We start from the raw sequence: 15,996 nt of genomic DNA on the forward strand, positions 1-15,996 counted from the left end.
AGGTTTATTAAGGTTGTTGGTTCAAACTTCAAACCAGCAGCAATGTGACACCAGAGTGGTTTTGTTTGTTTTTGACTGGAAAGTTCACAAAAATAAAAAGCAAATGTTATAGTTATAGTTAAATATAGTTAATTATAATTATTATTCTTAGTAGTATTAGCCTACCTAGTATTATTAGTAGTAGTATAGCCCTGAAGCAAACTCAGGCATGGGGCGTCCCTCAGCTCTTTCTCTTTCTCTGATGATAATGTTGGTAAAGAAGTAGATATTTTACTTACTTACTTAAAACTATTAATACAACACAGTAAAAATACAATAAATAAAAAATGATTTCAAACTTGTACTTAAATGCATAAATATGATCAGCACAATGTACTTGAATTTACTTAAGTCTGTTCAAGGCAATTTTACTATAGATTCAATTGTCTGGTTGGCTATACAACCAGACAATTGGCTATACAACCAGACAACTGAATCTATAACGCATCATATTCACAAATGATTAGTAGTAGTAGTAGATAACTTTATTGTCCCCGTGGAGCAGTTGGGTTTGCAGCACAATCGCAAGGCACTTTGTAACAAGACATCAGACATATGATACAAACAAATAATTCTTACATCAGACACCGACAGACAAAACATGAAGAATATACATCACACACTACAATACACTATACACCCTTGGGTATGGTCAGACTGGACGACTAGCTTAGGCCGGTTACACACTGCACGCGTCACGCGAGCGTGTCAGCCGCGTGGCGTGTCCGTTTATATTTCGTTTATATTTTACCCATGTTAACAGGTTACGGTACAGATCCACTTTTGCGACACGACTGTCGCGTGGTGTCGCGACGCCTCCCCTCATTTGTACGTTCCTCAATTACAGGGGCGGGTCCAGCAGGGAATGTTGTCGAATTTTGAAATTTGGAGGGAGAATGATCAGAGCAGACCTCTGTGCTCTACTTCTACTGGATAGTCGCGTCACGTTCAACGGATTCATTTGCATAAAGCTGGGCATCGGCCAGCTTTTTGACGCACTACATTTTCTCAAATGTAGCGCCGCCTTCCCGGAATGCTTTGCGTGCTCGTTGAAGTCGCTTGACGTCACCCATAGGAATAGAGTGGAGCGCGACGCGACAGAAGCGTCGCACGGACAAGTGGATCTGTACCGTGAGCTTACACACTGCCGGCGTGAGACGCGCGTCTCGAGCCGCGCCTGAGACGCGGGCCTGCTAGAGATAGAACCGACGCCTATTTTTCACGCGAGACGCGAGCGTGTTGGAAGCGTTTCCAGGCAAAATAGAATAGGAAAATATGTTTACATGTCATTTAGACACGAATGCATATTAATAAATGACATCTTGATGTTTGAAAGTCTAGGTTTTGACATCAATGTAGATATAAATGTAATACAAAATTTAAGAGAAAATATTTTCAAATGTTGCACCTGTCATACAGAACAAAATATTCTGTAACATATTTTGCAGTCAATACTGCCGACGTTGTCTTGCTTTAATCAAATCAGTAGGCTGTATATAAATGGTAGTAGGATAGGCTACGATAACAACGTGAGTGACGGTCCAACATTAGATGTGCCCTGCTATGACATGAACTTCCACGATAACCTTCGAAGTCACTGTGACTTCTAATGTGACTGTTATCACCACTGTTCATCACGCCCCCAACTGGCCCGTCAGACACCGCCTACCAAGAGTCTGGGTCTGCCGAGGTTTCTTCCTAAAAGGGAGTTTTTTCTTGCCACTGTCGCAATAGCCACTGCTAATGCTTGCTCTTGAGGAAATTACTGTAATTGTTGGGGCTTTGGAATTTATAGAGTGTGGTCTAGACCTACTCTATCTGTAAAGTGTCTCGAGATAACTTTTGTTATGATTTGATACTATAAATAAAATTGAATTGAATTGAATTGAATAAATAGGCTGTATAAGCTCTTTACAGCTAGACAGACAGCCCACTTACCCATTTTTCAGAGTTTGAATCTGTCGGCACAATGTCCCGAGATCAGCCCTCCCTGTACTTAGCAGTAGGAGCAGCGCCGCGTCAGACATGCTTCTAGTGTGTAGGACACAGAAAAATCCACGCAGCTGACACGCAACAGAAACGCCACGCTCGCAAGACGCGTGCAGTGTGTAACCGGCCTTATTCTGACTGATTTAAGGCTTTTATGGCTTGTGGTACGAAAAATTAGAGACACACCCTCTCACAAACTTATTGTAACTTATTGTAAACTTATATCATTCTCAATAGGTTTGTTGTTAAGTCTTTTTGACAAGCTCAGATATAATTTGTGTTATTGTTTGCATGACATTTCCATTGCATTATTGCAGTTTTTTAAATGTATTGTCCCAAAGTTGCAAACAAGGCTGTTTTTCTTCCCTGTCCCAGAAATGTTGACATTTTGTAGGTCAAATAGGTTTTCCTCCGACAGCCCTAAAAAAGAGAAAACAAACCAATTTGATTTTAGACAGTGAAAAGAACCCTTGTCAATGTCCGACAGTAACAACAATGCAAATATCTGTGGCGTCTGCAGTTTGGAAAAGAGTGAGGAGGGATCAGGTGAGAAACACATGCCACTGCAGGGGAAAAACAGGCTCTCTGTGTTTCCTGTACAGTAACTGGCACTCACAGGCTGTAAGGGCAGTGGCCTGGATAGCAGTGCATGAAAGGCAGCTTTCCATCCCATTACATCTCAGTGTTGAGTGCTGGGAGTGTTCATGTTGACTCAACTGTGTCACTTTTACCTCTCAAGCTTGTCATACGGAAGGTATTTGTATCCAGCAGCTAGAATATGGCTCTCATTCTCCATTTTTATCATATGGTCTATATTAACTTGATTCATATGTGTCTGTATGTTAAACAAAACATACATGCCACTTTGTCTATGATTTACTCTACATTGCAAAATTAGATGTTCTTCCAGTTACATTCTTAGTGGGGAGAACCAACAGCTCTGATGTACTCTGACTGGTGTGGTTTTTCTAGCATACAGCCCTGTGATCAAACCACCATCTGAAAACTTGAGTCCATACTTTAAAACTTTACCTGTAATGGTGCTACTGTTGTCCAGTTCCAGTCACATCTACATAGAGTTGGTGTTGGATGATTTGCTGCACTGATGGTCTACAAAAAGTTGAATTTCTACACTGTCATCACTTAGTTTATTAGAGATTAAGTTTGGGTCATGGAGCTTTGTCAGGCATTGCATTCACAACAATAATATCGTGACATTTAAAGTACTCATATTATGCTAAATTTTAGATTCATAATTGTATTTAGAGGTTGTACCAGAATAGGTTTACATCGTTTAAAGGTGCTGTAGGTAGGATTGTGAAGATCCAGGACTTAGCACAAAAAAAATTAACATTGACAACTTCTCAGTCCCTCCCCTCTTTCAGGTAAAGCACATAATGGTCTCCTAAGCCCCTCCCCAGGATAACATTACCAGAGGATGTCTTTGTCATGACTTGACATAAAACTTTGGAGTGTTCTTATTAAGACAACTTGACATTAAACAGGATGACATTATGTCAAGTTGTCATGACAAAGACATCCTCTGGTAATGTTATCCTGGTTAATGTAAAGTTGTCATTACAAAGACATCCCAAATAAATTTAATGTCAACTTGTCATGACCAAGACAACTTCTGGTAATGTCACTTTGATTAATGTCAAGTTGTCATAATCAAGACAACCCAAACAATGTCAACTTGTCATGACAAAAACCAAATGACACTTAATGACAGAAGTCATAAACGTTTATGACTTGTTTATAATGTTTATGACACGTTCATGACAGTGTCATGTCATAGTTATGACAGTGTCATGGCACGATTATGTCGATACCTTCAAGTAAAGTGTTACTCAATTTTATCCTCAATTTAAAGGCACTTTTTTACAGTTCACTTTTTGTACGGATTAAACAAAGGAAATATAATGTTTTAATTTGTGAGCTTCAGAGGTGCTGCTAGGCGGAGTTTGTTACCTTTGGACCAGGGCTGTAGTACTTGAATGACTTTGAGTGGTATATAAAAGCGAGTCCACAACAACAAGTGGTGAAATAAGAATTTAAATCCTCCAGAATTGTGAGTGTGACTTGTGTTTATTTAATGAGTGACAGTAATTGGCCGTCCAAACCTCGGGAATGCCATGAGTCCACAATCAATGCACAGTAATTAACCATTAACCAGCTATCCAAACATTGTATCGATCTGTCTCGGCGGTCAGAGAATAAAAGATACTGCATCAAAGCCCTGGCTGGTGACAACGAAGATACTCATGGTGTTTCAATGAATCACATCATTCCCTTTTCAGAATAAGCTCTTACTATAGTCATGTATTCATTGTCGTGCCGAATATATTCATGCATAATAGATCACACATAAACACTAAGAGAAAGTTAAAGAGTTAAAACTGACTCAAGAGTTTTTTTTATAGAATCTAAAAATAGTTTTGATTTAACATGTTCTTCTTTCTTTTTCTGTGCATATGGTGTCCTATAGCAGACTGAATTACCCACTCGTCAAATACATGAAATATTTACCTGATCTCAAACTGTACCGGTTGTTATGGTTTCTTTATTTTGCCTTGTGTTTTGTGCTATTTCTGATGCTTCTTTGTAGTTTTCTGTATGTTTCCTGTTTTTGTTGGTTATTCTGAATTGCGTATGTTTTGGTTAATTCCTGTGTTCTCTGTTCTCCCTTGTGTTGTCTAGTGTTGTGTCAGGTTTATGTGTTTAGTTGATTTCATGTTTTCTGTCTGTTTTTCCTGTTACCTGTTTTATTTTGATAGTCTGGTTTTCTGTCTTGTCTTGTCCCGTTTACTTCCCGTGTTTTCCGCCTTTGTTGATTGTCCTGCCCCGCCCTGATGTGTTTCACCTGTTGTCTCACCTGTTCCTGATTTACTCATCACCTCATGTATTTAGCCTCTGTGTTCCTTTTATCTCTTGTCAGATTGTTTTGAGTTTGCGTCCGTGCCCTGCCAGTCTGTGTCAGTTTGTATGTGTCTGTGTCGGCTCCTGTTAGTTTCAGTGTTTCCCATTTTTGTACTTCCTTGGTTTTTTGGATTTCTTTGGAATTTTCTGGACTTTGTAGTTTTTGCCTGTTGAAGCCTCCGGTCTCCATTGGTTGATTTTGTGTTTCCTGAGCCCCAACCATCTCCTGCCTGCCTAGTCTGCGATTGGGTCCTTTAATCTCCTACCGCTGCAACAGGACGATCTGACCAGACATGGGCCCAGCAGAGTGCAAGCCTCTCCTTCACCCATTGGAACCGAATGGTGAGGGGATGACCTGGTTTTTTGTCCTCTGGTCGCTGGGAGGACGTGGAGCGTGAATTTGGCCTTCCAGATTCCAAAGAGGCACCCGACAGCCTCCCATGTTCCGGGCCTGTTGGCCCTTCTGTTCCCGAGCTGACGTGCGACCCTTCTGTTCCCGAGCTGACGTGCAGCTCTCCTGACCCTGGGCTGACGTGCAGCCTCCCTGAGTCCCGGCTAGTTAACAGCCTCCCTGAATCCAGGCTAGCTAGCAGCCTCTCTGGTGTCCCCGAGCTGCCCGGTGTCCCCAAGCTGCTCAGTGTCCCCGAGCTTCCTAGTATCCCCTAGCTCCCCAGTGTTCCAGCACTACCCAGTGCCGCCGAGTTTCCTGGTGCCGCCGAGTTTCTTGGTGCCGCCGAGTTTCCTAGCGTTCCCGAGTTTCCTAGAGTCAGATTCCCTGCTGACTGGCAGCATCTCAGATTCCCCGCTAGCTAGCGGCCTTCCTGACCCCCGGCCAACTACTAGCGGCTCTGAATCGGCCATGGCCAATCCCAAGAGACTTTGCCAGTCTCTGGCCCCCGTAAGACTGTCCCAGAGACTTTGCCGGTCTCCGGCGCCACTGAGACCGCCCCAACGACTTTGCCTTTGACCTGCCTCCCAGCCTTTGCCTGTGCCGGCGGTCAGACAGACTCCTGCTCCTCGTGCCCAGTCGGCACCCCTGGTGACCTCTGTTCTGGTTGGCTGGCCCCAGCCCAGCTGACCCGTCGCCTTCTCGGCCCCTGGAGGGGCGCTGCCCTCGACATCCAGTTTGGCTGCCTGAAGGCTTCTGCCTTCGTCGCCGGCCGCCTGAAGGCTTCTGCCTTCGCTGCGGTCCCCTGTTGCCGAGGCCTCTCTGTCCCCTGTTCTGAGTGGCCCCTCTCGGTTATCTGTACCTAGTGACCTCTCTGTTCCCTGTCCCTAGTGGCCCTCTGTTTCCCCCAGGCCTCTCCGGCCCTCTGTTTCTTTGGATTTTTCTGGACTTTGTAGTTTTTGCCTGTTGAAGCCTCAGGTCTCCCTTTTGATTTTGTTTCATTAATAAATCCCTGAGCCCCAACCATCTCCTGCCTGCCTTGTCTCTGTGATTGGGTCCTTTTAATCTCCTACCACTGCAACACCAGTGACATTGACGTGTGATATGCTATTGTAAAAATTGATTATAGCAGTTTTTAAGTAAATACTACTGTGAAGTCGAGTCAGCCAGCCAGTGTGTGTAATGGGCAGGCTGATGTCTTCAGTTACCTTCTTGGGCATGTGAGAGAGATTAGTGCAACACAGTTGAACAGCTGGCCAGTGGAATTTAGAAAGATTTATTTGTTCCACATGAAAAAAATACCCACATGCTCTGACTTTGCATTGCACACACTGTGTTCTACATATTGCTGCACATTTGATGAGTGCACAAAATCAAGTGTATTAAAAAGCAGTGTTTTAATCACATGGGAAGTATCTGTTCATTACCAGCCAACCTGATAAGCCTGCAGAAACGACTTCAGGTTCTGGAAGACAAAGCGTGTTGACAACAAGAAGAATTCAGCAGCTATTTGTAATTCAGAGAAACATCTGAGCGGCACAGGGTTTGTGCTGTGTGAAATCATGAGAAACAGTCATGTACACCTGCAAAAGATCAGAATGCTGGCGGGTTTGTTAAATAATGTAGCAGTTACCAGCTGAATCCTCATATTCCAGATGTCTCACAGGATGAATGGGTCCAAATCTTCTGTTAGAGAAACCTGTAATACAGTAGAGTGAACAGCAGTTACAGTTTAATGAGAAAAATCCAGCCTGGTCTCTCAGAATTTCGTGAAATGATAACGAACCGCTAACAGCACATTACGTGGTGGTGGCACGGGATGTGTGAAAATTCTGTGTAGGCACCATGGAAAACAATGCCAATGTAAAGTCAATGAGAAGATGACGTAGCATTAAGAGCAACTACAGTAGAGAGTAGTATGAAAGCCCGAAAATCCTTGTAAGGAGGTTGGTTGGGGTGGTGGATGGGTCAGACAACACAAGACTTTTACCCAGGAGCCCGGGGATCGTGTCACGTTTCCTAAACTCAACCACTCCGTTCTTCTTTTCCTAAACCCAACTGTCCTGTTCTTCTTTTCCTAAACCCAACCATCTCCTTGTTGTCCTGCGTGTCATGGAAACGTAAGCCCACCCACGACCTATGGAGCCATGTTCATTTCACAGAATTCATCCGTGGGCCCATCACGGAATTTTCGGCAATTCCTTGAAACTGCCACAGATTTTGAGTTAAGGGGCCCTGTTCATTTCACGGAATTCTGTGAGATCAGGTTGGAAAAATCTTCCCTTTAGGTGTGTATATGCAAACATTTGCTTATGTGAAATGTGGTAAAATCGCGTTAAGAAAACACAAAATTTCCAAAATAAAGTGCTCCTTAAGACGTCTAAAATGGTAATCATGACCAAAATGTCTGCCTGTTAAGAGAAGACCAAGAAGAATGTGGGGGTGGGGACAAAAGAGATGAAGAGCTAAAGGAAGATATGGAAACACGGACTGACTCAGAGACAGAATGACAATAGAATGACATAAAAGGAAATATCGCAGCGGAGAACTGTTTGTGACGATTTTAACCACCAACAATTAGGGCATGGGTGAGGTCATAACTCATAGAAAGTGAGAGTCAGTATGGGGAAGACACATGATGACAAAGCGACAGGAGTTGTCATGCAGTGGATGTTGTACTCTGGCCCATCCAACCCCCTCCCTTACATAAGACGCACGCTTGGCTGCAGGCGTAGAAAACAAGGCCTGTCCATGCATTGAGCCTTCCCCTTCACTGCTTCTTAACCATGCAGTATACAACAGGAGCAGACAGTGAGCAATATTGAATTATTCAGGCACAGAGAACATTGCAGCAACGGAGGGAGAGAGGTATGTTGACATAAGTCGGAAAACAAAGCAATGAGAATTCAAAAAGGCGAAGTTGGTTATTCATGCAAATTCCCAATGTGTTTCTCTGTGCTGTGTGAAAATGTGTATTATGGTGTTCATTATGTATGTCTGCACACCAGTGATACAAGGTAAACAGGCCTATTTATTCAAGTCCTATACATAAGGTAATTGTACTTTACTTAAAGCTGCACACATCCATATTTGTATGTATAACAATGGACCTTTTTCACAGCAGACATTTTGACTTGTCGTAGTAGGAATAGCACAGCTGAAATTGATAACCTTAATGACGGCTCAATTCCATCAAGTGTCCCAGTAAGCTATTTCAGTGATACCAGGGCCTCTCCTAAGTGGAATGCAGCCATCATTAATGGTTTTGAATACACCTGTGCTTTTCCTACTATGGCATGTCAACATGTCTGCTGTGAAAAGGGTCTATGGATCAAATTGTATGTGAAAAGTGTTACTCAGTGACAAACCATCACAGAATTATCATCTGGCTCCGCAGTTCCCCTTACACAACAGAGCTTTATAGCATCTTTAAGCCCAATGTTTTAGTTCAGTCTCACCACTCTCATAAATGTAATTTCCAGATGCAGCAGGCAGAGCTAAAAGGAGAGGGGATATTGAATTATATTCATCAAATGGACAGAAACTAGCCCTGTTCGGGACACTCTCACGCGCTGCTTGGGTTACATTGCTGAATGGTTCATTAAAACTCAGGGAAGCGGCTGTGCGCTGCTCTTTAATGGAGGTGGTGTGGTTAACCAGACGTACATTTACCAGACCAACCAGTTAAATCTAAAGGTGCCTTTGCCATCAGGGCCCCTCGACTTTGGAACGACCTGCCTGAGGAGATAATTATTATAGACCTGATCTTATGTGATGTTGTCTTCTTTTGTCTTCTTGTTTTCATTGACCCGATTTGGTCTTGCTTTTGTTTGGCCTTATTGTTTGGCTTCCGGTTGTTATATTTCCCTTTGGGTATCCTGCTTTTCCTCTGCTTTGTCTGTCAAATTACTTTGTAAACACTGTTTGTAAAAAGGTGCTATATGAATAAAGTTATTATTGTTACTATTTTAATGATGCATTAAAATGCTGCTTACATGTTATTGCATCATTATTAATAATCCAGTGATCCAATTTTGTTTTTCAACTTAAGTAGTATTTTGATAATAAAAAGTAAGAGCACTTTGTGATAGGACTTTTTTGTGAAAGAGTATCTTTACATTTGGATATTGCTACTTCATGGTTCACGAGATTCACATCACCCACAGACGTCAGGCTCAGTTTAAAAATATTTCACTAAACGAGATAATGCATTTGTTTTCCACCTCTACTCGTTATTACAGTAGCCCACAGTTCTCAGCCAGTGAGGTGGACATAAAGTTTTATCACAAAGTATGAGTTGTTGAAGTAGCAGTGGGTGGCGGTCTTTGATGTGAATATCCTCATGCATCACATGTTTGATTTTCAGCAGCTAACAGCTGAACCTGAGTACTTACTGCCTTCAGTAAATCAACTGTCTAACTTGTCCACTATTTGTTAAAGCAAATAAAATCCAAATGTTCGATTTATTTTTTCTGTTTAGGTTCATGTTCATGAGCAGTATGTCCACTAAATTAAACCATACTCCCCCCATTTCCTATTTTAATCGCTTTAATCTCACGTGGTGTGAATGACAAATAAGGGACATTTGTGCCTTTGAGGCATCCTTAATGCACCTGATGAGGACTGACAGTTTAATAACTGAAGGTAGAGCTATGTGGGACAGGAATGTACAATATGTGATGGATTTTATATTTAGAAAATGCAGAAGTGAAAAGAATTCAATTAACTGGAATAGTTGATCTGTGCTGACTTGTGAGTTTTTTTTATGTAGGCTACTTTCTTTCAGTAATACATAACTGTAGCTACGTCTGAGATCAATAGCTGAGATCTTTCACAACAGGCATCAAAAAAGGTGTTTCATGTGTTCTGAGATGCTGCCACAACTCCAGCCCATCAAACATCACATATCCACTTGAACACCACATATCCTCTTGAGACAGACAACCATGTAATTAAACCTAATTCTAAGATTTTGTAACAATCAAAAGACAGAAAGGTAGCATGACAAAAACATAAATCCGTTCTGAATGGTTTATGATCTGAACTCCATCCTGTTAAGTGCCTTGTTCTTTTCATCAGGAAGAGATGACATGGAGTTGTTTTCTTTTCTTTTTTTTTGTTGCTTGCATTTGCTTCCAAACAGAATATCTGTCGTTCACAGTCATTTTTTTGTTTTAATCATCTTTTATGTCTATAATATGCACTCAATGTGTTTTAATGCCTAATTTCCTCAGTTTTAATCAAATTTAAAAAAGTTTCCATTTGCTGATTTAAACCTTACTGCAGTTATGATTATAACCACTTCATTGCTCTTTTATTCTATATTTGCTAACAACTGGTAACAGACTGGACCTTTTGGGTAAAATGGTTATTTAGCACACAGGAAGAGATGTTTTTGTATAAAGAGTCTAGGAGTGATACTGTGGCTGACCATGCAAAGGAAATAGTAACAAAACACCCACTAAAGTCAAGCTAGATGCACAGAAGGCCAAAGAGAGAGAAACAAATGATAATACTCTGCAAACCTGCTTAAAAGCAAAGTTATCATCTTTGATCTAAAAATAGAGTGAACATCAGCGTGTGATGCGAAGATGAAAAGCACTCAAAGATGTGAGGATTGGACTGATATTAATCATTTGCTTTTCAACTGATTTTGAGGTTTTACTCTCAGCTGAAGTGGGAGTCTTAATATGTGTATTATGCTTTATGGGAGCTTACACAACCCAAATATTTCTCCTCATAGTATTTCTGATAAAAAAAATAATGTGTGCAATTGACAGGCGTTAAAGGACTGATTCGTCATTTGGGGAAATATGCATAACAATCACCAAGTTAAATCTTATGAAGTGTGGTTTCATTTCTAATATATTCTTAATATTCTGTATATAAAGAAAGAAACATAACAAAAAGTTAATATTCCTATTATTTTTATAATGAAAATGTGCTATCCCATTTATGTTGTATTTATCTAGTTCTGTGTATCATTTTTTACTTTTTGCCCCTTTTTATTTATTTTTTTACTTGTATTAACTACTTCTTTGTGCTTTTTGTTCTGTTTGATCTGTTGCCTATTCCTTGACTTGCTATAATATGTCTTGTGTTGCATTGTCTCTTTGTTGTGGAAAAGATAATAATAAAATAATCTGCTTACCTGCACCTCTGAAGCTAACTAACTAGCATGTTACATCTTGTTTGTTTAATCCATGTATGGCGAGTCTGAAATGTCATGTATGTCGCCACTCTAAGATTAGCAAAGTTGTTTGTCCATTTTATTCATTCAACAGTTTTATTTTCTGGTGAGTAATGATCATAACCTTTAGAGCTGCGCATGATTTGGTTTATTTGAGGATATTAGGAAATTCTGGCAACATAGTTCAAACTGCATTGCTAGGAAATGCAGTACAAAGCAACAAAGCATTCATCACCAAAAGAAAAAGAAAAAAAACATTGAAGGTCTTCGAGACAACAGCGATGACAACAGTAGGAGTGAAACAATGAGACATTTCCATGAGATGAGTCAGCCCGTTATTGTGAACACATAGTGAGGATGTTTGGTGGGTGTGAGGATATGGACACTTGTTTTCCAGGAAGTCACAAAGCTGAGCAATTAAAGGAGAATGTTTTTTTATTTTAATAAGGATATCCTGTGCACACGATCCTGTCATGTGATCGAGGTCACCACGACCTCTTAAGACGAGAGTCTTATTAAATTACCTTTGTTTACTGCCACACATATAAACTGTATTAGATTGATGATTGGTGCATTAAATTAATTTATTTCAACAGAGTGTAAGAAGCAAAGAATCCTGCACATGTGCTGATCATTTGTTCTCACTTTATTAACAAGGTTTTGGTCTTCAGACTAACATCTGGGATTTTTTGGTACTTTCACAGTCAAGATACGCAAATCTATATGCAACCGTTAACAAAATGTTATGGTGTGCAAGGATTTTCTTTAATTTTTTACCAGCAGGGGATAAGAACATGCTGACCTATAAAGTCCTTATAACCTTAAAGCTGCATTTATTATTTTTTGTGTGTTTGTTTTTTCTCTCCTGGGAACAACAGAACAAGCTGAAAGTATTTTGATTCTATATTAAGTAAATACCAAAATGTAAAAATAATCCATTACAAGTAAAAGTCCTGCATTTGAAACCCATCCATCCATCCATCCATCTTCGTCCGCTTATCCGGTGTCGGGTCGCGGGGGGAGCAGCTCCAGCAGGGGACCCCAAACTTCCCTTTCCCGAGCAACATTAACCAGCTCCGACTGGGGATCCGAGCGTTCCCAGGCCAGGTTGGAGATATAATCCCTCCACCTAGTCCTGGGTCTTCCCCGAGGCCTCCTCCCAGCTGGACGTGCCTGGAACACCTCCCTAGGGAGGCGCCCAGGGGGCATCCTTACCAGATGCCCGAACCACCTCAACTGGCTCCTTTCGACGCAAAGGAGCAGCGGCTCTACTCCGAGCTCCTCACGGATGAGTGAGCTTCTCACCCTATCTCTAAGGGAGACGCCAGCCACCCTCCTGAGGAAACCCATTTCAGCCGCTTGTACCCTGGATCTCGTTCTTTCGGTCATGACCCAGCCTTCATGACCATAGGTGAGGGTAGGAACGAAAACTGACGGTAGATCGAGAGCTTTGCCTTCTGGCTAAGCTCTCTTTCGTCCACAACGGTGCGATAGATTGAATGCAATACCGCACCCGCTGCGCCCGATTCTCCGACCAATCTCCCGCTCCATTGTCCCCTCACTCGCGAACACAACCCCAAGGTACTTGAACTCCTTCACTTGGGGTAAGGACTCATTCCCTACCTGGAGAAGGCATTCCATCGGTTTCCTGCTGAGAACCATGGCCTCAGATTTAGAGGTGCTGATCCTCATCCCAACCGCTTCACACTCGGTTGCGAACCGATCCAGTGAGTGCTGAAGGTCGCAGGCCGATGATGCCATCAGGACCACATCATCTGCAAAGAGCAGCGATGAGATCCCCAGCCCACCAAACTGCAACCCCTCCCCACCCCGACTACGCCTCGATATCCTGTCCATAAATACTACAAACAGGATTGGTGACAAAGCGCAGCCCTGGCGGAGGCCAACCCTCACCTCATTTAACCCTACTTACTTACTTTAACCCTACTTAAGTTAAAATGCTAAACTATTATCAGCAAAATGTACCAAAAGTGTCAAAAGTAAAAGTAAAGGCTTCTCATTGTGGAGAATGGCTCCTGTTAGGGTTATATTATTATTAATATTATTAATATTATTATTATTATTAAACATTATATATACTGTACTATGTGTATGCATGTATGTATGAACAGAAAGAATGAATAATACTAAACCAAACCCATCCTGCAAAGCTCGCCTGAAATGCATCCAAACCATTTATTTAATTTCTTCTCTCCCTCTAGCTTTTCTTTTCACCTTCTCCTTTTCTTCATCTGTATCTTCAATGTAATAATTACATTTTCAACTTTTTTTTTAATTAAATTTTATTTTTTTACATGCTGTCCCCTGTTACTTATCTGTGTCCTTTTATGTTTTGTAAACCAATAATATCTGTTGTTGTCTTTGTCCTGGAATATGTTCTGACTGCCAGGCCTTGTTTTTGATAACATCCAGACCTTGATGTACAAACAGTTGGCTTCACAAAGCTTTGCACTGTGGCTTTGCACTCTCATTTATTTAACATTTTAGCTCAATTGCTGCCTCTGCTGAGTGTTTTTTTACATCAAATGACTGCAGTTTGTATCTTTATCATGTGATGCTGTGCACAAAGCCAAAACAGACACACACACACATACGCACACACACACACACACACACACACACACACACAAACAAATTAAAAGTTAAAGGTTGCTTGTTTGCAATTATGTATCACTGCTGAAGTATGTTTCATATAACATTATTATATATATTTATAAGTTCTTATCTTGAAATTTCATCTTTCTTTCTCAAGCAAGTCTTTTAGCACACCCTGATGCCACACTGTCTTTCACTACACATACTGTTTGTGTGTGTGACAAGTAAACCTCCTTGAATCCTAGTAGTATTTGTAGAGTGAGAACCATAGCCTAGTGTGTAGTTACAGAAGTATGCATTGCACTAGAAAACGTGTGTAAATGAATAAGAAATTATGTAGATTGTCAACAACATGTGTGAGGCGAACAAGTACCAATCAGAGCTTCTTACCGTAATAGTAATAAGACCATCCACATGTACATTAATGTGTGACTGCAGGCCTGCTGTTATTAAATATGCATGGGTCCAGGTGATGGATTGGCACACTTTGTTGCGTCTGAGCAGCAAAGCAAGCACTGTTGTCATGGTTTCTCGTGTGTTCGTCAGATGTTTTCTGTCTTTGTGGAGCACCTGTTTCCTAATAGAGCTCCATGGGAATCAAAGTGCATCTTCACAGGACACAAACCAGATATGTTCACATTATCTCTCTCCTAGCCATATATTACACACATGCATGCACTCAGCATGTAGTGTAATGCAACTTGATAGGCAAATAGATCACTGATTAACCTTATTTTACTATACATGTGATCTTAGTGATCTTGAATAATTGTGTTATTAATGTGTTTATTTTTTCTGGATATACAGACTAATTTCTATTCACCAGCAGGACTCAATGAGAAGTAGATTTATTTTATTTTATGTAGGCCAGAGACTGAATGAGATAGCTTTTATTTTTGTGCAGCAAACATAACCACCAAATGTATTATTACATTTATTTGTATTCATTATTTTGAATTTGTTTTATTTTTATTTGGGATATTATGGTTTTCCACTTGACATGTGATTCTTTTTACTGTATAATCTCCAAGTTTGTACCTTCACACATTTTTTTTGTGAAATGTCATAGTTGGACAAACACAGGTATAAATAATAAAATGAATGAGGGCTCAATCCCATTTAGCTGTTGCAGTTTCAGAGTCCTGATTGGGCATACTGGCTCTCCGGCATGGCTTACTTACTGGCACTTTGAAAGAACAGAGTCATTGTTAATGTTATTAGTAACACCTGTGCTTTTTACTACTATACTACTAAAATGTCTGCTGTTAAAAAGGCCTATTTATTAATTTATGTGATTTTTGTTAAATTTTTTATCTCGTTTTCTTTTGACCTTTCATTCTGTGTTATAGATCTATCTTCCTGACGTCAGTGTTTTGGACACTATTTACTGTACCTGTTTGAAAAAAGGACTGCAACAATCACTGAGTCTGCACACTAAGGACAACATAAGGCATTTCTGCTTGTTACTCTTGCATTAAAGGATAAGGCTGGTTGTATTCTTTGTTTTTCTTACTGTCACCAAATCCCACAAAGAGACCAAAACCAACAATATCTCAAAATTTCTCAAACTGACCCAAAACTGTCTGTGACACTCAGCACCAAGACCATTAATTTCTACTGAAGACATATATATTTAAAAAAGAAATGGGTCACAAATATATAGTTTCATTGTTGTTTCATTGTAATACTGCATTTGTTTCCAGCTGTGGATTATTGTAATAACAGCAGCAGCAGGACAGTAAACATGTATGTGAGATTGACTCAAAATAAACTACAGTGCTTATAAAGCTGCATCAGGAATATGCATACAGTAAATGGGAACTTCAAAGGACTACTTTGTACTATGCAAACCCAG

This window comes from Perca flavescens, chromosome 7, assembly GCF_004354835.1.
Source record: "Perca flavescens isolate YP-PL-M2 chromosome 7, PFLA_1.0, whole genome shotgun sequence".
Taxonomy (NCBI): domain Eukaryota; kingdom Metazoa; phylum Chordata; class Actinopteri; order Perciformes; family Percidae; genus Perca; species Perca flavescens.